General features: G+C 43.1%; 1 long non-coding RNA gene across 1 annotated transcript in view; it reads left to right on the top strand.

The window, feature by feature from the left end:
* Positions 1 to 23,297, top strand: part of LOC145349058 (uncharacterized) — a 58,182-nt gene that overhangs the window by 17,707 nt on the left and 17,178 nt on the right. Inside the window, exon 2 of the long non-coding RNA XR_013888054.1 lies at positions 22,331 to 22,543. This is a non-coding gene — a long non-coding RNA (uncharacterized LOC145349058). The remainder of the gene's footprint in view (positions 1 to 22,330; positions 22,544 to 23,297) is intronic.

Raw genomic sequence — 23,297 nt, 5'->3', positions numbered from 1 at the left:
CCCTGGCACTGTGAGGCAGCAGTGCTAACCACTGTGCCCACATTTCTTTAAAGAAAAAAATCAATTATTCACATGACATAGAAAATTAACCTGTTATTTGTTCAATGTCTTACACTTCTTAATGAAAGTAGCTGAATTCTCTCTCTCTCTCATCATTCATAGATTTGTGACCAAACCCAGAAGCTTTTATTTGGTCAAGTCCTACGATTAGTATGGACCTGAAGAAAATATATGCGCATCGAAAGTTTTGAAGTGTGGCATGGAGTTTGCCTAACGTGTCGGTTTGTCCGAAACTCAGAATTTACATTGTGATAACTTTTTATCAAGAAGAATTTATATATTATCTCCAGCAGCTCTAGTTGCACGGATTATCCCATTCATTGGCACTCCCAAACCATTTTTTCTTCAATATTTCAACATTCTATATTGGAACTATTTTAATAGTTGCATTGGCCATGCTACATTCTCCTTCAACGTACCCAAACAGGTGCCGGAGTGTGGCGACTGGGGGACTTTCACAGTAACTTCATTGCGATGTTAATATAGGCCCTTTTGTGACACTGATAAATAAACTGTACAATATAAATCGAATTAAACTTTGCATAGCTATGTGTTTAAATTTTATCACGTGAGAGGTAAGAATCCGACAGATTTATTGGTAGCAGAGGAAGAAGCTCTACTGGATGTTAAATCCTGACTTGTGAATACAATGGATAGAACAGAAAGAGAAAAATCACGTGAGAATGCAATGTCATTTATCACCAAACAACTGCTCTTACCCAAGTTTTAGATGTAACAAAAATACAGAAAAACAACAGTCCCTCATGTATCAAGTAATGCAAGCACTATCTTGAAATACTAGAACCAGTGCAATCGTTAATGACCCATAGATGTCAATCCAGCCTTTGAGTTGTGAGGTATTTGTGATTGATTGCAATAAAGCTGGTTGCATGCATGATCTCGCCATTACTCAGCACGAGCAATGTAAAGTTCGCTGGATGAAGGACTCAGGAAGAATTTGATCGTCTTCAGAACCTGAGGTCCGAACTCAACTTCTGACATTGAACTTCAGAAGTCAAGTGACAACCTGAAATTCATGCCGTCATTGTGACGACTTTGGAGACAGATGCCAGTTTTTCACCAGCTTCCCCGAGTCGAGAAAACCTATGACATGATGTACAAATTGGGAGAGCATGGGGCACGGGAATATCTTTGCATCAGTTTCATCTTTCCTTTTAAAGGACAGGGTTCACCAAATCTGAAATGGTCTGAACTAGCCGCAACTCAGACATCTACGAAGGAATCCAAAATATGCCGTTAAAAGCATTTCAGACTTTCAGTTCATTTGGGGGAACAAAGATCATTTTAAATAAATGTAAGATAAAGTTTTTTGTAATGAATGCCTAGATGCATTTATGGACATAACAAAATATATACACCTGAGTGAGATATAAATTAATGCCGTGGATAGCGCTTAACTATTTTTCTAATGAAAGTAGTATCTTTATGTCAATGGGAAGATTAGTTTTGTGTTACTGAGAAAACAATCCCAGTCGGCCAACAGCTGAAAAAGCTACTAGGTCAAAATATTTTGCATGGTTTCTTATATTAGAACTCTGTGTATTTAAAGTGTATGAGGTTTTGTGCCACTGACTCACTCCTGAAAGTAATGGAGGGCTTCTTAAATTATAGGTTATTTCATATCCATTATGTCATAGGTTATAAAAGTCTGCTGGCAAGGGGTTCTTTGATGTAGAAAATAATCCCTTGAATAAGTTAAACACGTTCAAGGATCTCAAGGTGGCAAGGAAATAGGGAGACTTCCTGAGTACTAGGAAACTGTTCTGACTTCCTGTGGGAGTAACATGCTACGAAGATCTTCCATCACAGGATCAGAGAGCAGGCCACCAGAGTTCAGATGGCACATCTCCAATTTTCAAAGCTTTTAGAGTTAATATATACATTCAAGGAGCAGAAATATATCCTTTTGCTAACTTAGTGAGAGGCTAACAGGATTCACTGGGTCAATATTGATAGAGATTTCCAAACATTACTTATTGCATATTCCCTTCCTGAGCTATCAAGTGTCATTGTACCCTATCTACATTTGAACTTTATATTTTAATCACTTTAATGTACAAAATGTACAAATATGCAGTTTAAAAATGCTTCAATATTACTACTTACAGACCTAAGCAATCTAGATAAATGGTCTGCGAGCAGAGACAGAGTGTAACATCACAAAATTTGTGGATGATACTAAAATAGGTGGGAAAGCAGACAGTGAAGAGGAAATAAAGATTTTACAGATGGATATAGATAGGTGAAGAAAATGGGCCAAATTTTGGCAGATGGAGTTCAATGTGGATAAGTGCGATGTTATCCATTTTGGCCAAAACAATAGAAAGACAAATTATTATTTAAATAGAAAGCAAATTCAAAGTGCACCTTGGCAGAGGGATTTGTGTGTCTTTGTTCATGAATCGTAGAAATTCGGTATACAGGTACAGCATGTAATAAAAAAGGCAAATGGGATGTTGGCATTTGTTACAAAAGGACTGGAGTATAAAAGTAGAGAAGTGTTGCTGCAATTGTATATGTGTTAGTGAGACCACATCGGGAATATTGTGTCCAGTTTTGGTCTCCTTATTTGAGGAAGGATGCGGTGGCATTGGAGGCAGTTCAGAGGAAACTCACCAGATTGATCCTGGGGGTGAAAGGGTTGACGTATGATGAGAGATTGAACAGTTTTTGCTTATACTCACTGGAGTTTAGAGAGATGAAAGGGATCTGAGCGAGGTTTATAAAATATTAAAAGGATTGATAAAGTAAACTTAAAGTAAACTTGTTCTAGATTTCCCCTTGTGGATTCCCTTGTGGGGAAATCTAGAACAAGAGATCACAGGTTTAGGCTGAGAGGGCATAGATTGAAAAATGAGAGGAGGAGGAACTACTTCTTGCAGAGGGTGGTGAATTTGTGGAACGCACTGCCCCATAGCGCGGTGGAGTCTGAATCATTAACTGGTTTCAAGAAGGAGATAAATATATTTCTGATTTTAAAAAATGGTTGAAAGGAGTTGGGGAACAGGTGGGGTGGTGGATTTGAGACCAGAGAGAGATCAGCCATGACCTGATTGAATGGCGGAGCAAAGTCAAAGGGCTGAATTGCCTATTTCTGTTCCTATGTAGCTATGTACTCAGCATTAATATGGATTTTTCAAGCATGGCACATAACATTTGGAAGAATAACAAATTGTTCTACGTTGCTTTCTACACAAAGTCACTAGTAAAGTCAATAGAGTCAAAGGGCGGGATTTTCCGACTGGGCTCGTCCCCAAGACCAGAAAATCCCATCTGAGGTCAACAGACCTTTGCATGGTCCTGTCCTGCCCACTATGAATCCCACAACGTGAAAATTCCACCCATAGAGTCATAGAGATCAGCAAAGGCCGTTCAGCCCATCGAGTCTGTACCAACAATAAATTCCATTAAAGTTATGTTCATCCTATTTTCCGGCATTTGTCCCATATCCTTGAAAACTCTGATATTTCATGCGCTCATCCAAATAAATACCTGTTAAAGGTTGCAAGGTTTCCAGCCTCCACTACCTTCCCAGGCAGTGAATTCCAAAGTTTATTTATTAGTCACAAGTAGTCTTACATTCATGCCATAATGAAGTTACCGTGAAAATTCCCCAGTTGCCACACTCCGGCGCCTGTTCAGGTATACTGAGGGAGAATTTAGTATGGCCAATCCACCTAACCTGCACATCTTTGGACTGTGGGAGGAAACCGTAGCACCTGGAGGAAACCCATGCAGAACATGCAAACTGCACACAGACTGTGACCCAAGCCAGGTTTGAACCCTGATCCCTTGTGCCATGAGGCAACAATGCTAGCCACTGTGCCACCCTATTCCCTATTCCAGATTCCATGCTCTGGGTGAAAAAAAATCTCAAATCCTCTCTGAATCTCCTGCCCCTTACCCTAAAACTATGCCCCCTTGTGAGTTGACTCCTCAACCAAGGAGAACAGCTTCTTCCTATTCACCCTGTCCATACCCCTCATAACCTTATAAACTTCAATCATGTATTGAGTTAATGAGTGATGAAAATCCTCTTTCAGATAGGGTATCTACACATTAACATCCATGTCTGAGAAATCAGGCGGACTCTGTATGCTGGCACAGTGGTTAGTACTGCTGCCTCACAGTACCAGCAACCTGGGTGTATACAGCCTGAAAGAGTTCCATGCAGGCTCCTTTCATTTACTGCATTTGTGCCACTGTACAGGGACCACACCAAAATTTAAAGAAACCACTCATTGAAAAAAACTGGGCAAACAAGGAACATATTTTGGAACTCAGCCTTGAGTCTGCCATCAGTTGATTTGATTTATTATTGTCACACGTATTAGGATTGATGTATTGTTTCTTGTGCGCCTTACAGATAAAGCATACAGTTCATAGAGTACAGAGGGGAGAAGAAAAGGAGAGAGTGCAGAATGAAATGTTACAGTCATTGCTAGGGTGTAGAAAGATTAACTTAAAATAAATTAAGTCCATTCAAAAGTCTGATAGCAGCAGGGAAGAAGCAGCCTTTGGTTGGTATTTGATCTCAGACATTTGTGTCTTTTTCCTGATGGAAGTAGGTAGAAGAGAGTATGTCTGTGGTACATGGGGTCTTTGGTTATGCTAGCTACTTTTCTGAGGCAATGGAAAGTGTAGACTGAGTCAATGGATGGGAGGCTGGTTTGCGTGATGACTGGGTTATGTTCACAACCCTTTGTAGTTTCTTGCAGTCATGGTCAGAGCAGGAGACATACCAAGTTGTGATAGATCTGGAAAGAATGCTTTCTATGGTGCATCTGTAAAAATTGGTGAGAGTCATTGCAGATGTGCCAAATTTCCTTAGCCTCCTGAGAAAGTAGAGGCATTAGTGGGCTTTCTTAACTAGAGCATCAGCGTGGAGGGACCAGGATAGGTTGTTGGTGATCTGGACATCTGGAAACTGGAAGCTCTCGACCATTTCCACTTCATCCCTGTTGATGTCAATCGGGGCGTGTCCTCCACTACGCTTTATGATGGCTATCTCCTTCATTTTACTGACACTGAGGGAGAGATTATTGTCATTGCACCAGTTCATCAGATTGAAATGACCAGGAGAAGTAAAAAGAACGAAGAACAAAGAACAACCCAGCACAGGAAACAGGCCCTTCGGCCCAACGAGCCCGCGCCGCCGCATCCTCCTACACCTATTCTACCCTGCATGTCTACGAGTGGAACCCCTAACTTAGCCAGATTCAAGGGAGAATAGTGTCAATTTGGTAAACCAATCAGCCTAAGAGCACATCTTTGGGGTGTGGGAGGAAACCGGAGCGCCCGGAGGAAACCCACGCAACCGCAGGGAGAATGCGCAAACTCCCACAGACACAGGCCCAAATCCATGTATCTGCACAGCTAGCAGTGCTAGTCACCGAGCTGTTGCGGCGCCCGTCTACCGGTCCAGGATCAAGCACACACACCGACACGAAGTACGAGGCCACTCCCGGAACCTCCAAGAGCAGCCCATGCACGACCCACCGTGTGCATGCCCCTCGTTTGACAACAAGGTGGACCTCCACCTGCGGAATAAAAAGACAAAAACGTTAACATACAAGTCTGCATTTCCGGTGTCTCCCGAGGATCTGACCCTATTTAATACCCCCTACTATAACCCTCCATCCCTGTTTCGCTCATGTGTCTATCCAAGTAAACCTTAAACGAGTCCAACGTTCCTGCCTCCACCACCCTACTCGGTAGCGCGTTCCATACCCCCACGACCCTCTGCATGAAGAACCTTCCTCTCACATCCAAATTATACTTCTCCCCCCTCACCCTTAGATCATGACCTCTCATAATTAAGTCTATGACATGAGGTGAAATCTTGTGGAGGTGATGGGTGCCTTATCTGTCGGTGAGAGAGACAGCAAGAGATCTCTATCATTTTCTCTGGGAAAGACCTGCAGAATCATTAGCCAATCTGCAGGCAGGTGAGAGGCCACCAGCAGGCTGTTCCCAGGAACAGGACCCCAGGGGTGGGAGGTCCACCTACCGTGTGTTTCTGGCCAATCATAGGCCAGTAGCTCTTTTTGCTCAGTGGCACCATCCAGCAGGTCAGTAATGGTGAGAGGGGCTCTGCACAGTGAGAATGCTGGGGTAATGGGATGTAGAGAGTGTTGGAAACAAGAGCAAGGTGATGATTCTAAGGGCCCTCACTTCCTGATGCTAAGTGTCTCGGATCAGGCACTGAGTGCCTTTGAAAGAGGGACTTTCCCCACTCCATAACCTCCATTCCCACCTGGGGAGACAATAAGCAACCCGCACAGGTTTACCTGTCATGTACGCTGCATTGTGAGCAGCCAACCCCCAACTTGCAGGGAGGTGAAGTTCTGAAGTGGTCATTAATTGCCTGTTTAAGGGCCTCAGCAGGCAGCGGAGTGAGAAGGGCGACCAATGGACCTTCCCACCAAGCAATTAATCAGGATGGAGGCAGGAAGGCTGCAGAATGCTCAGCCACCATCCTCACAGCCGATTAAATGCACTCTCCACTTCCAAACATGCCATTCTGGAGGGCAGAAGATTCTGTCCATGTGTGCTTCAGAAAGAATTGTTAAAAAGTAGTGAACCCAGCTGATTGCATTTCACTGGATATTAAATACTAAATCTAGTTTTGTAGTCCCATTACTTCAGTCACAACTTACTATTATTAATTACAGTATGAGTTGGTCTAATTTTAGAGCCATTGCTTGGAATTTTCCAGTCGTGCTCACTTCAAGGCCAGAAATTCCCACCCGAGGTCAATGGAACTTTGCATGTTCCACCCCCTCGCTCCGATTCCCGTATCAGGCTGGACGGGAAAATTCTGCCCATTTAGTTTTACTCTATGCACAGAAAGAGGCCATTCAGCCCATCATGTTTGCACCAGCCATCAAGCGCCGATATATTGTTATCCCATTTTCCAGTACTTGGCCAAAGCCTTGCCAGCTATGACATTTCAAGTGATCGTCTAAATACTTCTTAAATATTGTTTTGTCATTCTTCTGTCTCTGAAATTTCCCAGGTGTGTTTTCAGAGAGCGTGAAGTTCAAGAATGAGGCAAATTATTTTCCCAGAAGGAAACTTACCCCACACAATTTTTAGAAAATGCAATTTTCAGCACTGGGCATTACAGTATTTGGGAATTCTTCCCCAAAAAAACTAGTATTAAAGTTAAAACTAGCATCTTGAAAGATAGGGGAAAGGACACTACAATGGAGAAGAAAATTATTGGCAAGAATAAAAATTTTTTTTTAAATAAAAGCTGATTTTTAAAAAATCTTTTACAAGATGTGGGCATCACTGGTTTGGCCAGCTTTATCCCTAATCCCTAATTAACCTTGTTCAGAGGATAGGTAAGAGTTTCCAAGATAGATTTTATTTTGATTTGATTTATTATTGTCACATGTATTAATATACAGTGAAAAGTATTGTTCCTTGCACACTATACAGAAATAGCATACCGTTCATAGAAAAGGAAATGAAAGGGAATGTGGTGTTACAGTCATAGCTAGGGTGTAGAGAAAGATCAACTTAATGCGATGTATGTCCATTCAAAAATCTGATGGCAGCAGGGAAGAAGCTGCCTTTGGTTGCTATGTGATCTCAGACTTTTGTACCTTTTTCCTGATGGAAGAAGGTGGAAGGGAATATGTCTTGGGGTACTTGGGGTCCTTGATTTTTCTGGATGTTTTTCCAAGGCAGGGGAAAGTGTAGATGGAATCAGTGAATGGGAAGCTGGTTTGCATAATGGAGTGGTTCCTTCTCTAAAGGACAGCAGTGAACCAGATGGGTTTTTGTGACAATGGATACATGGCCATCGTTAGAATCTTAATTCAAGATCTTTATTCAATTCAAATCTCATCATGGTGGCATTTTACCCAGGTCCCCAGTCCTCCTAGATTATCAGTCAAGTGACAATATCACTACACCATGACAAATAACCATGGTGTAGTGATATTGTCATTTCAAATAACATGAGGAATACTCTAGCATCTTTGCAATCTGCTTCCACAATTTACCAGAATGTCTAGTTGGTAATTTCTTACTCCCCAAGGATTGTGAGTCTCCTAATTTAAAACAATGTTAACAAAGCAAATGACCGCTCAATTTGTCCAAAAGCTTAAACTCCATCAAATGCTACCAGCCAACGCCGAAAATCATTTTGTCTACCATGTCACCAACATCAGTGACCGAGTTTCTGAAGCAACTAAGTTAATGCAAGTTGCAAAAGGATAAAGCAAGGAAGTGTGGGAAAGGGTGAAATTTGCAGATGAGTATGACAGGATATGCCATTCAACGATCCCCAGAGATGTCTCACATAACCCTGTCCCAGGGTGCACGGATCACAACTTAGAAACCACTGTTCATTGAGAATTATAATATTACCAGACCTAACCAAATCCAAATGGGCAACTTAATGTCTATTTCTGGAATCTCTTCCATCATCGACATGTTGGGGACCAAACTGGATTTCCTGAAGAATGTGTGCAAGAATCATAATGTGCATTGATTGAAATGCAAGCAATTGTAACTGCGCATTGACTGCTTATTTCAACAAATTCAGTGTCCAGCCAACACTAAGCATTATTGATTAGTCAGACACATCAGTGAAATTGACAATATCATGAAGGTCTAACAGCAGTTCAAAATAGCTTGCGATGTTTAAAGTTAAGCCTTATTTGATTTGATTTGATTTGATTTGTTATTGTCACATGTATTAACATACAGTGAAAAATATTGTTTCTTGCGTGCAACACAAACAAAACATACTGTTCATAGAGAAGGAAACATGAGAGTGCAGAATGTATGTAGTGTTACAGTCACAGCTAAGGTGTAGAGAAAGATCAACTTAATGCAAGGTAGGTCCATTCAAAAGTCTGACAGCCGCAGGGAAGAAGCTGTTCTTGAGTTGGTTGGTGTGTAACTTCAGACTTCTGTATCTTTTTCCCGATGGAAGAAGTTGGAAGAGAGAATGTCTGGGGTGCATGGGGACCTTAATTATGCTGGCTGCTTTGCTGAGGCAAGCGGGAATTGAACACAGAGTCAAAGGATGGGAGCCTGGCTTGCGTGATGGATTGGGCTACATTCACAACATTTTGTAGATCCTTGCGGTCTTGGGCAGAGCAGGAGCCATATAAGCTGTGATGCAACCAGCAAGAATGCTTTCTATGGTGCACCTCTAAAAGTTGGTGAGACTCGTAGCTGACATGCCAAATTTCAAAGGACAAAGAACAAAGAAAATTAAAGCACCAGAACAGGCTTTTCAGCCCTCCAAGCCTGCACCAACCATGTTGCCCAACTTAACTAAAACCCCCTATCCTTCTGGGAACCATATCCCCCTATTGCCATCCTGTTCATGTATTTGTCAAGACGGCCCTTAAAAGTCAATACTTATCTGCTTCCACTACCTCCCCCGGCAACGAGTTCCAGGCACCCATCACCCTCTGTGTAAAAAACCTGCCTCGCACATCCCCTTAAAACCTTGCCTCTCGCACCTTAAACCTGTGCCCCTTCCAACCTGGGAAAAAGCTTCTGACTATCCACTCTGTCCATGCCTCTCATAATCTTGTAGACTTCTATCAGGTCGTTCCTCAACTTCCACGGTTCCAGTGAAAACAAACAAAGTTTCTCCAGCCTCTCCTCATAGCTAATGCCCTCCATACCAGGCAACATCCTGGTAAATCTTTTCTGTGCCCTCTCCAAAGCTTTCACATCCTTCTGGTAGAATGGCGACTGGAATTGAACACTATATTCCAAGGTAGCCTAACTAAGGTTCTATAAAGCTGCTACATGACTTGCCAATTTTTAAACTCAATGCCCTGGCCGATGAAGGCAAGCATGCCGTATGCCTTCCTGACTATCTTCTCCACCTGCATTGCTACTTTCAGTGACCTGTGTACCTGTACACTTCAATACTCTGAAGGATTCTGTCATTTACTATATATTTCCTATCTGTATTAGACCTTCCAAAATGCATTACCTCACATTTGTTCAGATTAAACTCCATCTGCCATCTCTCTGCCCAAGACTCCAACTGATCTATATCCTGCTGTATCCTCTGATGATCCTCATCGCTATCCGCAAAACGATCAACCTTTGTGTCGTCCGCAAACTCACTAATCAAACCAGTTACATTTTCCTCCAAATCACTTATATATATTACAAACAGCAAAGGTCCCAGCACTGATCCCTGAGGAACGCCACTTGTCACAGCCCTCCATTCAGAAATGCAACCTTCCACTGCTACCCTCTGTTTTCTTTGACCGAGCCAGTTTTGCTTCCGTCTTGCCAGCTCACCTCTGGTCCCATGCAACTTCACCTTCTGCACCAGTCTGCCATGAGGAACCTTGCCAAAGGCATTACTGAAGTCCATGTAGACAACACCCACTGCCCTACTCTCATTAATCATCTTCATTATTTCTTCGAAAAACTTGATCAAGTTTGTGAGACACGACCTTCCTCTTCACAAAACCATGTTGCCTGTCACTAATACATCCATTTATTTCCAAGTGAAAATAAATCCTGTCTCAAAGGATCTTCTCCAATAATTTCCCTACCACTGATGTAAGGCTCATTGGCCTGTCATTACCTGGATTTTTCTTGCTACCCTTCTTAAACAAAAGAACAATATTGGCTATTCTCCAATCCTCTGGGACCTGCCCTGTAGCCAGTGAGGATACGAAGATTTTCTTAGTCTTCCGAGAAAGTAGAGGTGTTGGTAGGCTTTCTTAACTATAGTGTCAGCATGGGGGACCAGGACAGGTTGTTGGACACCTAAAAACTAGAAGCTCTCACCCCTTTCTACTTTGTCCCTATTGATGTAGACAGGGGCATGTTCTCCTTTACGCTTCCTGAAGTCGATGACAATCTTCTTCGTTTTGTTGACATTGAGGAAGGGATTATTTTGCCGCAGAGTTCACCAGCTTCTCTATCTCATTCCTGTATTCCGTCCCGTCATTGTTTGAAATCAGACCTACTACAGTGGTGCCGTCAGCAAACTTGAAAATCAAATTGGAGGAGAATTGCGTTCAATTCTGGTCACTATCCGTGCGGAGTTTGCATGTCCTCCCCATGTCTGCATGGGTTTTCTCCAGGTGCTCCAGTTTCTTCCGAAAGGTGTCCAGGTTAGGTTAATTGGCCATGATAAATTACTCCTTAGTGTCAGGGGGATTAGGAGAGTAAGTACATGAGGTGATAGAGCTTGGGTGGGATTGTTGTCTGTGCAGCCTCTATGGGCTGAATGGCCTCCTTCTGTACTTCAAGGATTCTATGAATTGTAATTGTGGTTAACTTCAATTCAAACATTTTTATTACACAATGCAAGATGTAATTTTTCTGTTAACAAAGTCCACTTGCATGGACAAAAATAGCACATTATTGCAATTTGTTGGTGTTAATTTGCTAAATTCTCAAACTTGGAAACAAAACCAGGAGAAACGTGTGTCTGATATTTGAAGATATTCACATTTATACACAGGATTGTTGCTTGTGCTATTTGTGAAGTTCAAGTCTTTTGGATGTTGATGTCTAGATATAGCATAGGATCAGGTTCAAAGAAATGAAGCTGCCTAATATTGAAGGACAAAGTTATGTGTAATTATTTTTATTAATTTATGGGATGTGGGCATTACTAACTAGGCCAGCATTTATTGCCCATCCCTAGGTGTCCTTCAGAAGATGAGTCGCCTTCTTGACTGCTGCAGTCCCTGAGGTGTAGGTACACTCACAGTGCTGTTAGGGAGGGAGTTCCAGGATTTTGACCCAGCCACAGTGAAGGAACACTGATATATTTCCAGGTCAGAATGGTAACTAAACTGACAAGGGTGTGGTTGCAAAGTGTATCATAGTGAAACCTACTGTTTTGATTAACTTGATACATAGATGCAGAGAATACAGAAGACAAGAAGATTTATGGAACTAAAATTTAACAATTTGATTCCACTGTGACTATGGTTCCCAATTCTGGGCACCAGAAGGAGGTGAAGACTCTGTTGAGGGTACAGAGACTGATTTGAATGACTCCAGAAATAAGGTGTTGTAGAGAAGCTGGAGTTGTTCTCCTTTGAGAAAAGAAGCCTGAGGATTTGATAGAAATGTACCAAATTAGGAAGGGTTTAAACAGAATAACTAGAAATGGTTCCAATGCTAAAGGGTTGAAAATGTGGCTCAAAGTTAAGACCATAAGAAAAAAGAAAAGGAGTAGGCCGTGCAGCCCCTTGAGCCTGCTTCGGCATTCAATAGGATCATGGCTGATCCAACATTCCTCACATCCACTTTCCTGCCCTTTCCTCATAGCCCTTGAATCCCTTACTGATCAAAAATCTATCTCGGCCTTGAATATACACAAGGACTCTGACCCACAGCACTCTGTAGCAAGGAGTTCCAAAGATTCATAACCCTCTGAGAGAAGAAATTCCTCCTCATATCAGTCTTAAATTGGTGCCCTTTTATTCAGAGACTGTGTCCTCTGGTCCTAGACTCTCCCATGAGGGGAAACATCCTCTCAGCATTTATCCTGTCAAGCCCTTTAAGAATTCAGTATGTTTCAATGAGATCATCTCTTATTCTTCTAAATTCCAATGAGTAGAGTCCAAACTTGCTTAACCTTTCCTCATAAGACAATCCCTCCACACTGAACAACAACTTCAGGTTCTCCATTGCCACTCTTATGGAGCAGTAACTTGGCAATTTGGATAATCTGTTGTAGCTGAGGTTTCTGCTTGCCTTTTCAGTACTAGCATCTGCAAACATGATGGCAGCAATCTGAGCCTATATACCACAAGGTTGGCATTTTATAAGCTCAGTCTCAGCTTCCACCACAGCATTCAAATGTTGAGTGGCCTCTGTTGCGTTGGAAGCTGAGATCTCACCCATGAAACATTGCACCATGATTGGGACTGCAGATATTCTCATGGATTTAGCTACCATTTCTGAGATTGAAATAATGAGCTGCAAGCCCTGTGCAAAGCCCAGTACCAAGTTGGAGCTGGACCCTCCCATGCTCTTTGACAGTGACAGCAAACTTTCTGGTAGGCCTGCAAATGCGCCAAATATGTCATAGTACATATCCATCATCCTTTTGCTGTATGCCATCGCATCAAAGTCCTCATCTGGGTACTTTGCAGCAGAATACATCTACAATCTCACCTCTATGGAGCTAGCATCAGTGCCCTTCTATTCCCCCTCAGCCCCCACACTTTGGCTGGAGCTCATTCATGCAGATCTAACCACCTCATGCAGTACCAATATCTGAACTGGTATCTGTAAGTGTAAGATCAAATGAGAGTTCTTCATCATTACAATCCTGATGCATTTGCACATCACACTTCTGTTCTTCACTTGGTGGCACTTCTTGGGTATCTGGAAAGTGAAAGGCACAAGGGTAGGGTTAGGGAGAGGGAAGTCGCAAAAAGGAAGAGGTATATGCTTATATCACCTGCAACTTGCAAATAACTGTTGAGATGAGGAGAAAGTGGAATGTGAGAACGTGGGTTAGAAAGAAACATATCATTCCTCTCTCTGGTTTCAGCCCTGCTGCTAACCACAGTGCAGTCATGCTGCAACAATGTTTGACAACACCAGGTTAAAGTCCAACAGGTTTATTTGGTAGTAAACGCCACTAGCTTTTGGAACACTGTTCCTTCAACAGGTGAGTGGAGAGTTCTGATCGCAAACAGGGCATATAAAGGCACACAGAGTTTAAGAAAACTGATTAGAATGTGAGTCTTTGCAGCTGATCTGCTATTCAAGCAGATTAGCAGATTAGTTTAAATAGCAGATTAGCTGCAAAGACTCGCATTCTGTATTCAGTATCCTGTAAACGCTGTGTGCCTTTATATGCCCTGTTTGCGATCAGAACTCTCCATTCACCTGATGAAGGAACAATGTTCCAAAACATTGTGGCGTTTACTACCAAATAAACCTGTTGGACTTTAACCTGGTGTTGTGAGACTTCTTGCTGTGTTTACCCCAGTCCAACACCGGCATCTCCACATCGCAACAATGCTTACCAACACTATCTCCTCCACCGATTGAGATGGGCCTGATCCTGTCAATCTGTGCTGCTGCTTCTCATTATGGACTGACCTGTCCTGGGAGACAGCATAGTGCAATGTGTTTGGGTAATGTTAAATAGCTGACAATGTATGCGAACTATGAAACGTGGGGGTGTGAGGCTTGCAGAGGTGCTTAGTGTTTGAAGGTGAAGTGAGGCTGTGAATGGGAGGTTTGGGTCATGCTTGATAGAGACTGATGGGAAGTGAGAAGTGGTGGGTGATGAATTAACAACATGCAAGATCATTGGTTTGTTTTTAGGTATACAGCATGGTGCATTTATTAACCTTGACCAAACGTGAGTTAATTGAACTTCTTGTGGCACTTCTTGTTCTGACATTGACCGCAATAACTATCTGCTCCAACTGTCCACCCCCTGCACTACATGTTCTCCCCATATCAGCATGGGTTTCCTTCAGGTGCTTCGGTTTCCTCCCACAGTCCAAAGGTGTGCTGGCCCATGCTAAGTTGACCTTAGTGTCAAGGGGATTAGCAGGATAAATGTATGGGGTTACAGGAATGGGGCCTGGGTGGAATGTGGTTGGTGCAGACTCAATGGGCCAAATGGCCTCTTTCTGTACTGTAAGTTCCATTCCTCCTTAGCTCATAAACTCTTCCACAACAACTGCAGCCAAAAATCTCACCTTTAAGTGGTGCAATCAACTTTATGTGGTGCAGGTGATTTTTAAATGGTACTCTCCATGCATAAACTTGTGTCTAGCACTTAGTTGCATGCTGAGCCAGTTAAATAAGCCAGCAACACAAAGTTGGCAGGTTGTCTGTATTACTCTGACTGGACCTAGGTTAATTGCCCATCTTGATCCATACATCTGTATTTGAGCCTCTTAAAATTTTAGCCCACCCATTAACAATTAAGAACTAAAAGCAAAATAATGTGAATGCTAAATCTGGAACAAAAACAGAAAATGCTGGAAAATCTCAGCAGGCCTGACAACATCGGTGGAGAGAGAATACAGCTGATGTTTTGAGACAGGACGACCCTTCGTCAGAGCTAACAATTAAGACTAGGTTAAATGAATGGTTGAATAAACAAGAATAAAAGGATATGGAGTTAGTATTACTACTCATAAAGAAGGTAAACTAAATATGGACTGTTTCCATTTTGTAATCTCTATGTAGTTTTATGTAAATAGCATTTAAACATGATGCAATTATATTTATTATTTTCAGTATGGTTGTAATGTTATCCGAAATTTTCTCGCTGTTCAATGCCATTTTGTGATTCAATTATCCAGTTGCGAAGTGCATTATATAGCTTCCCTGTTTTGGTTTCTCACACAACGTGCTACCATCTACAAACATGTGCATTTTATTTTTAATAACCTCATACGTGGACAAAATGTAAGGCTCTGTACATAGCTTATGTCATGCTTTAAATCTGTATTTCGTGGTTTAGTGACTGGACAAATAACCATGATCTAATCAGTTAACTACCCTGATCTGTTCAAATGTCCAGCATGTAGCACAGCTCTTCAAGAACCAATAATGTGACATTAACCATGTCAGGTTAGTTTCTCAGCTGCCAGCACATTATTTCCTCACTCATGTCAGCATTTACATCTAAAATGGGATGTCATTTCTGAACAAATTGAAATGACTCCTCAGAGGCCAGTGCCCCTTTACCAGATTCCCTTTATTTACAAAGTCAACTCCATTCCACAGAGTGCTTCAGGTAGAAAGTCAGAATCCGAAGGTCAATAGCTCTGACACTCCTACATATACAGGTGAGGCTCCCTGATTGGACAGGCAATCATTACTTCAATCAGGGAGCTCATACTCCAAGAAAAAACTCACAATGCTTACCTATAAAATGTGCCAAACTATGTTGAAAATGCCCGAAAGGGATTTCCTGTCCCTTTGTGTGTGTGAAGTCTGGAGTTTAAGTTTTGCTTCATTCACACAAGTTTGAAAATTTACTAGAACCTAGCATGCCAGGGAGTCTCAGTTCCTGTTGCAAATGCATGTGAGGAAGTGTAACCAGCCTATATATATAATAATGTAAATAGCAGAATAAGAGACTTCAAGGCAGGAAGAATCATAGGGTCTGATTTTACCATTTTCACTCTAAGTGCTGAATCTGGGCGCAATTCAGATCTGACTTGGAAATCTGCTTTCAGGGGCCCCCACACGCACTTAGCCTGAAAAAAAATCGCAAGTCTGAATCGCGCTGTGGGTGGGGCTTAGCATGCCTGAAACAATTGGAGCTCTGAACTGTGCATGTGCAGTGAGAAAAAAATTTGAAAATCGCACCCGATCCACATTGCTCGCGGGCTACAAAAAGCAGATAAAGCGGCCCGGGAGTGATGGTCCCCACAGACATCACCCACACCCCTACCATGTAACTTTCCCCCTTATCCACCCACCCACCCCACTACCCAGACTGATCGCAACCCTCTGCCCCCTTTCTTCCCCACAATCAGCTGCAGAGTGGACACCCCGCCTCCCTGCCACCCGTCCCACCACTCCCCCCAAGAGGTCCATCTGGCTTCCCTCCCAGTATATTTCACACACTCACAGCTGAATACTTTGACAGTTTCACTCACTAAGTGCACGTGCACTATTTTGGCTGTGGAATCCCTTCGCTCCACTGCCTGTACTTGCAAAATCCACCAAGGTACATATCCAGGCCTTTACTGAAGTTGTGTAAAGAAACATAAACAAATAACCGTTGCTTGATTCAACAATCTTTGGAATTCTGATTAGCAAAAGCCAACTTGCAGTAAATTCTAAAAGCTGCATTTCCAAGTTTAGAAGATAATTTGGGAAATGCTAATAAGATAATTTTTGCTTCTTCTGAACGTGCTGGTATAGGGGAAAAGAAACAACATTCATGGCAAGTGAAATATAATCTAACTAGCATTTATAACAGGAATGATCAGAATTAGAAATGTAATGGGATAGAATTAACCTCCCCCTCCCAGAGAATGATCAATTCTCCCCCTTCCCCCAGAGAATGGTTGGGCCTCTCAACCCCCCCAGAGAATGATCGGGCCTCCTCAACCTCCCCCCGCTGAGAAAGTTTGGACCTCCCCCTCCTCCCCCCCCAACCAAACAATGATTTGTCTCCTTCCTCCCTCCCCCTCCCCCTTCACCTACCAAACAATAATCTGCCCTCTGTCTTTCCCCCACTTCCCCCAGACAACATTCAGGCCTCCCTCCTCCCTCCTGCCCCCTCACCAGAGATACATCTGATCCGCCTCCTTCTCCCTGCCCCCCCACCAGAGAATGATCGGGCCTGCCCCCCATCCCCCCATCAGACAATGACTGGGCCTCCCTCCTCCCTCACCCCCACCCACCAGAGATACATCTGACCCACCTCCTCCTCCTCCTTCACCAGAAAATGATCAGGCCTCCCTTCTTCCGCAACCCCCTCCATCACCAGAGAATGATCTGGTCCACCCCCCACCCCCATCCCCCCCACCAATCTGAGTCAGAGGTGTTGGAAGCTCTGAACTCACCTGGAGTGCCTAAAATAGACCTTTTGCCGAGTATGTCTGTTTTGTGCTGAATCTGGACGCAGGAATGTGATGGTAAAGGGGGAAATGCTGATAAAATTGGGCAGGCAGTTCATTACTCCAATTCAACTGCGTGCAAATGCATTTAAATTGCCATTGTGCCCGTTTCAGGACAAATCGGACCGCGGCCATTTACAGATCTCAGTAAAGTGGGCATCTGCACGGACATGGGCCCTAATTGCATTAATGGCCTGATGCTGGACTTTACCACATATGGGCGCGACGCAATGGTAAAATCGGGCCCATAGAATCCCTAAATTGCAGAAGGAAACCTTTTGGCCTGTCAAGCCTGCACTGACCAGAATCCGACCCAGGCCCTATGCCTGTTGCCCATGTATAAGCCTGCTAATCCCCTGGCACTAAGAGCTAATTTGGTATGGCCAATCCACTTAACCTACACATCTTTAGACACTAAGGGACAATGTAGCATGGCCAATCCACCTAACCTGCACATCTTTGGATGACACTAAGGGGCAATTTGACATGGCCAAAGCACCTAACCTTCACATCTTTGGAGTGTGGAAGGAAACTGGAGAACCCAGAGGAAACCCATGCAGATATGGGGAGAACGTACAAACTCCATACAGACAGTCACCCGAATTGAACCTGGGTTCCTGACACTGGGAGGCAGCAGTGCTAATAACTGTGCCATCATGCCACCCACTGCTACTGTGCCACCTCCAAGAAAAATGTTGCTTGCATCTGAAAATAATTCAGTAAAGCAATGGGTAAAGAGCATTGGATTTAGATGTGTATTGTTCCATATCAGTAAAGCATGCATTGTTTTTGCCTCGTATTAATCATTACGTTGCTTTGTTCAATTTACTTCATTACAATGATGAGCAAATCTCTCACTATTCTGCACTGGAACAGTGATAAAGTTCAGTAACCAGGGTGAAATTTTCTGGCCACGCTCGCCCCTAGTCTAGGTATTCCCACCCAAGCTCCAAGGGATCTTTAAATTTTTAAGTTTATTTATTAGTGTCACAAGTAGGCTTACATTAACACTGCAGTGAAGTTAGCGTGAAAGTCCTCCAGTCGCCACATTCTGGTGCCTATTCGGGTACATTGAAGGAGAAATTAGCATGGCCAATGTACATAACAAGCATGTCTTTCGGACTGTGGGAGGAAACCTACACAGACATGGAGAGAACATGTAGACTCTGCACAGACAGTGACCCAGCCAGGAATCAAACCTGGATCTCTGGCGCTGTGAGCTAGCAGTGCTAACTGTTGTGCCACAGTTGCTGAATTTTCTGTCCCGCCTGTTGCAATTCCCATGGTTTCATCTCCTGGTTAAGTGTATTACTCCCAATGCAACTGGTATGCTGTTGTTATTCTAGTGTTCAACCATAGAAACAATCAAAACCCTTACTAACTGAAGCCTATGTTCCCCTGAGTTTAAAGAATGAGAGGTGATCCAACTGAAACACATGGAAGTCTTAAAGAACTTGAGGAGGTAAATGGCTGGGGAGTCCAAAACTGGAGCTGGGGGTGCTGTTGAGGGTGATTAGTCTTAGAATAAGAGCACAACCATTCAGATGCACCATAGAAAGCATCCTTTCCAAATGTATCACAGCTTGGTATGGCTCCTGCTCTGGCTAAGACTGCAAAAAACTACAAAGAGTCCTGAACAAAGCCCAGTCCATCATTCAAACCAGCCTCCCAACCATTGACTTCATCTACACTTCCTACTGCCTTGGAAAAGCAGCCAGCACTATCAAGGAACTCATGCACCCCAGACATACTCTCTTCCACCTTCTTGCGTCAGGATAAAGATACCACATACCAACCGATTCTAGAACAGCTTCTTCCCTGCTGCTGTCAGACTTTTGAATACATTACATTAAGTTGATCTTTCTCTACACCCTAGCTATGACTGTAACACTATATTCTGCATGCTCTTCTTTCCTTCTCTATGTATGGTATGCATTGTCTGTATAGCATGCATGAAACTATACTTTTCACTGTATACTAATACGTACAACAATAATAAATTAAATCAAATCAAATTCAGGAATAAGATGAGCAGAAATATCTTCGCTCAAAGAATTGTGAACGTTTACAATTATCAACCCCCAAAAGGCCGTGGACACTCAGTTGTTAAGTATATTCTAGTCAGAATTTGATAGATTTGTGGACATTAATAACATCAAATGAAGGTGTAGCTGAGGTAGAAGATCAGACATGATTTTAGTGAATGGTGGAGCTGGCTCACAGGGTAAATGTTCTGCATGTGCTCCTATTCCTTATGTTTAATACTCTTCAAGCTGATCACCTGCAGCATTCCTTGAATGCAATGTAGAGCCTGGGTTACAGCTGTATTCTTTAGCTGTTTAAATGGACCTGTGCATTGGCTGGCCATTCCCTGTAGACAACTGCCTAAGCAGCCACAATGAGGAAGTAATTTAAACTGCCAAATCCACACAATTGTAGAATACTAGTGCATTCCTGGAGCCACTGAAGAGTTGTTTGTATCTGTTTGTAAAATATTGGCTGCAGGTTATAAGAGTCCTGTCTTAAAAATAACTAGCTTTTTCTTTTTGCATGTTAGATCTGTGACAAAGCGGCTTGATTGTGACACCTTGAATGTGGCAGACACATGCTTGGTACAAGATCCCTACCAGTATAAGAAAGGGAATGAACATGTTTTCCCTTGATCCCATTTCACACCATTGAATTAATTCCAAATTATGGTTTTAGTTTGGTTAAAACTATGCACATAAGTTTAGGGAAGCCCAAAGTGAAGCTGTTTCTGTTCCGTACAAGCTGATGGGAGCATTTGGAGGCAGCAGGGGGAAAATTGACCAAAATGTAAAAAGAAAGGGTTGAGGTAAATTATACCACAACAACGCAGAGAGAGAGAATATTTACTATCCACAAGAGGCACTATAACTTGGTAATGATAGAAATCTCAACAGTTCAATACTTCATCGACTAGCCAGACAGTTTGAAAGAACTTAAAAACCACCTCCCTAGAAATTGTAGAAAAAAACACGGTTTGCAAGTTGAACCAGGGAGAGTTGAGACCTCTCAGCTCCAGAGCGGCATGGTGGCACAGTGGTTAGTACTGCTGCCTCACAGCACTCAGGAACCAGGTTCAATTCCAGCCTTGGGTGACTGCCTGTGTGGAGTTTGCACATTCTACCCATGTCTGTGTGGGTTTGCTCCGGGTGTTCTGGTTTCCTCCCACACCAAAGATATGCTGGTTAAGTTGATTGGCCATGCTAAATTGACCCTTTGTGTCGGGGGGATTAGCAAGATAAATATGTGGAGCTATGAGGGTAGGTCCTGAGTGGGATCGTTGTGGTGCAGACTCGGGCTGAAAGGCTCCATTCTGTACTGTGGGGATTCTGTGATTGCATATGTGGAAATGCCCCCGAGAGGGTGAAAATACTACTTGCACACATATTTCTTCTGCAGCTTGAAAAGTTACACACTTCTCAATGCATTGGAAAAATCTGCCCCTTCTTTAAAATAAAGACAAAAACTGCCTGCTCTAAGCAATTGTAAATGTGGGTTTAAAAAAAACCTGACCCTTTGGCTGTGTATAAACCTCTAATAAACTCTTTATTTATTCCAGCTCAACCATGATTCAAATGTTGCCTTCCGGCCCTGATAAGATAAAATGAATAGCAATTACCCCCTTTATAATAGAGAGAATACCAAGTCCCATTGCATTATGAAAGGCATGTCCTGTTACACTAAACTGCACAGCTCTATTCCCAGGAAATGACAAGTGACATCAAAAATTCCCAGATGCAGTTTAACACACAAAGCGCAAAATATGCATTTCTTTTTAGCAACGGCCTGTGACGAAGGACAAAGCGAGTGAGAGGAGAAGAATAACTAACAAGATGCATTTTGCCTTTCTCCACAAGTTTGCAGTAATGAGATCGGACGGCGCTTCCATTATGTCTAAATCACAGACCATCAGTTAAGCTTTTATCAGAGCAGAACTTCGACCATTGTTAGTCTAATTCTAGTTGACATATTTTGGGCAGAATTCTATGACTTTTTGCAACTGCACAAATAGGTTTCTGGCACAATGCACGGCACAGAATTATTTTAGCCAATCTTGCAAAAAGTAACAGTCCATTCAATTTGTAGATGTTAGCAAAGCTATCAATTAATGTGTTGGGATGGCAGAGACAGGGTGAGGAAATTTGAACTATATATGTAGTCATCCTAACTAATGTTGGTGTGGAAAATCTCTCTACCAATGACATTTAGCTTGGTGTTTTACTAAGCACATCTTTGTGGTGTTACAGTGGAGGATTTGTATCATTATTTCCACACGCAATAGCAAATACTGGGGTGAATGTGAATCCAGAATTACGTCCTTTCCATCGTAAGTACAGATCAGTACTTTGGGTAAGATACTGTGTCAGAGAGCCGGTGCAGACTTGATGGGCCAAATAGCCTCCTTCTACACTGTAGGGATTTTATGATTCTATCGGGAAAAAATAATGCATTTTAAGGAGAGAGCCCTTGAACTAGCCGGAGAGGAGGAAGAGCAAGCCTGCACTGCTGCTGAAGTGGGGGCAGCAGAGAAACGTGAGAATCCTCAACACATATTCTGTCATTCCTCAAGTCTCAAGTGAGTAATCGATGTTCCTGCCATATCCCCTGTAATGCACTGATGCCATGTCCCTTCTTTGTAGGTCGGCCGGTGGAACAAGCCACACCATCCTCACGACCCACTGAACTCCATCAGTTCTTGCAGGTCATGAATGGCACCGTGTGGTGCCCTGGAGTGCGCAGGATCACATGGATGCTGTCAATCCGACCTTGCAACTGGGGCAAGCCGGTTAAGCAGCCAAAGCCAATGGCCCTGGAGTCTTCTTCGCCTGGTCCTGGTCCAAGTTGATATACAGGTGAGCCCTCACATAAAGGGCATCTGCAACGTCCGGGATGAATTTTTGTGTGGTTGATTGGGAGATGTCACACAGGTGGTCCGTGCTGCCCTGGAATGAGCCACCCACTTAGAAATTCAGAGTGGCTGTGAGTTTATGGCCAGAGGCAGTGGGTGTCCTTCCATTCCATGTGGTGCCAACTGATGCAGGGTCTGGCAGAGGTGATCCACTGTCTCCCGGGACAGACGCAGCCTTCTATGGCACTGAATCTCTGTCATCTGCACATCCGATGACCAACATCGGAAAACCCTTGGCCGATACCTATGTATCTGCGGTGTCACTCCCAGAACAGCGACAGGCTCAACCTCTCCCTCCTTCATAGGTGCTGGTTCTGGCCAGTTGCCACAGCACATTGGTATCTCTGCCTCTTCTCTATGCCAGTAAGTAGGATAAGCCAACTCGACAGGCTCCATGATCCTCCGGACCATGCACTGTAAAGAAGAGGAAATCACAGTGAGCTCTCAGGGTTCATGAGGGAGTCCCGACCCGCCTCTCTCGATTCCTTTGGGACTACCAAACAATGGCAGCACACACAATTGGCACTTCAATGCCATCCCTCACATTTCCACTCAGAAACCATTTGCACAATCTTATGGGTCATTCATGCCCTGTCACAAGCACTCAACCAAATCACCATTCATTACAGTGGGACCAGAAAATCGCACTGGTGTGAATGGCTGGAAAATTCCACCCTATAGCCACAACTCCACATTGG

This window comes from Carcharhinus amblyrhynchos, chromosome 10 (genome assembly GCF_965287045.1).
Source record: "Carcharhinus amblyrhynchos chromosome 10, sCarAmb.v2.hapA, whole genome shotgun sequence".
In the NCBI taxonomy this organism is placed as follows: Eukaryota; Metazoa; Chordata; class Chondrichthyes; order Carcharhiniformes; family Carcharhinidae; genus Carcharhinus; species Carcharhinus amblyrhynchos.
This window is presented reverse-complemented; position numbering and strand designations above follow the sequence as displayed.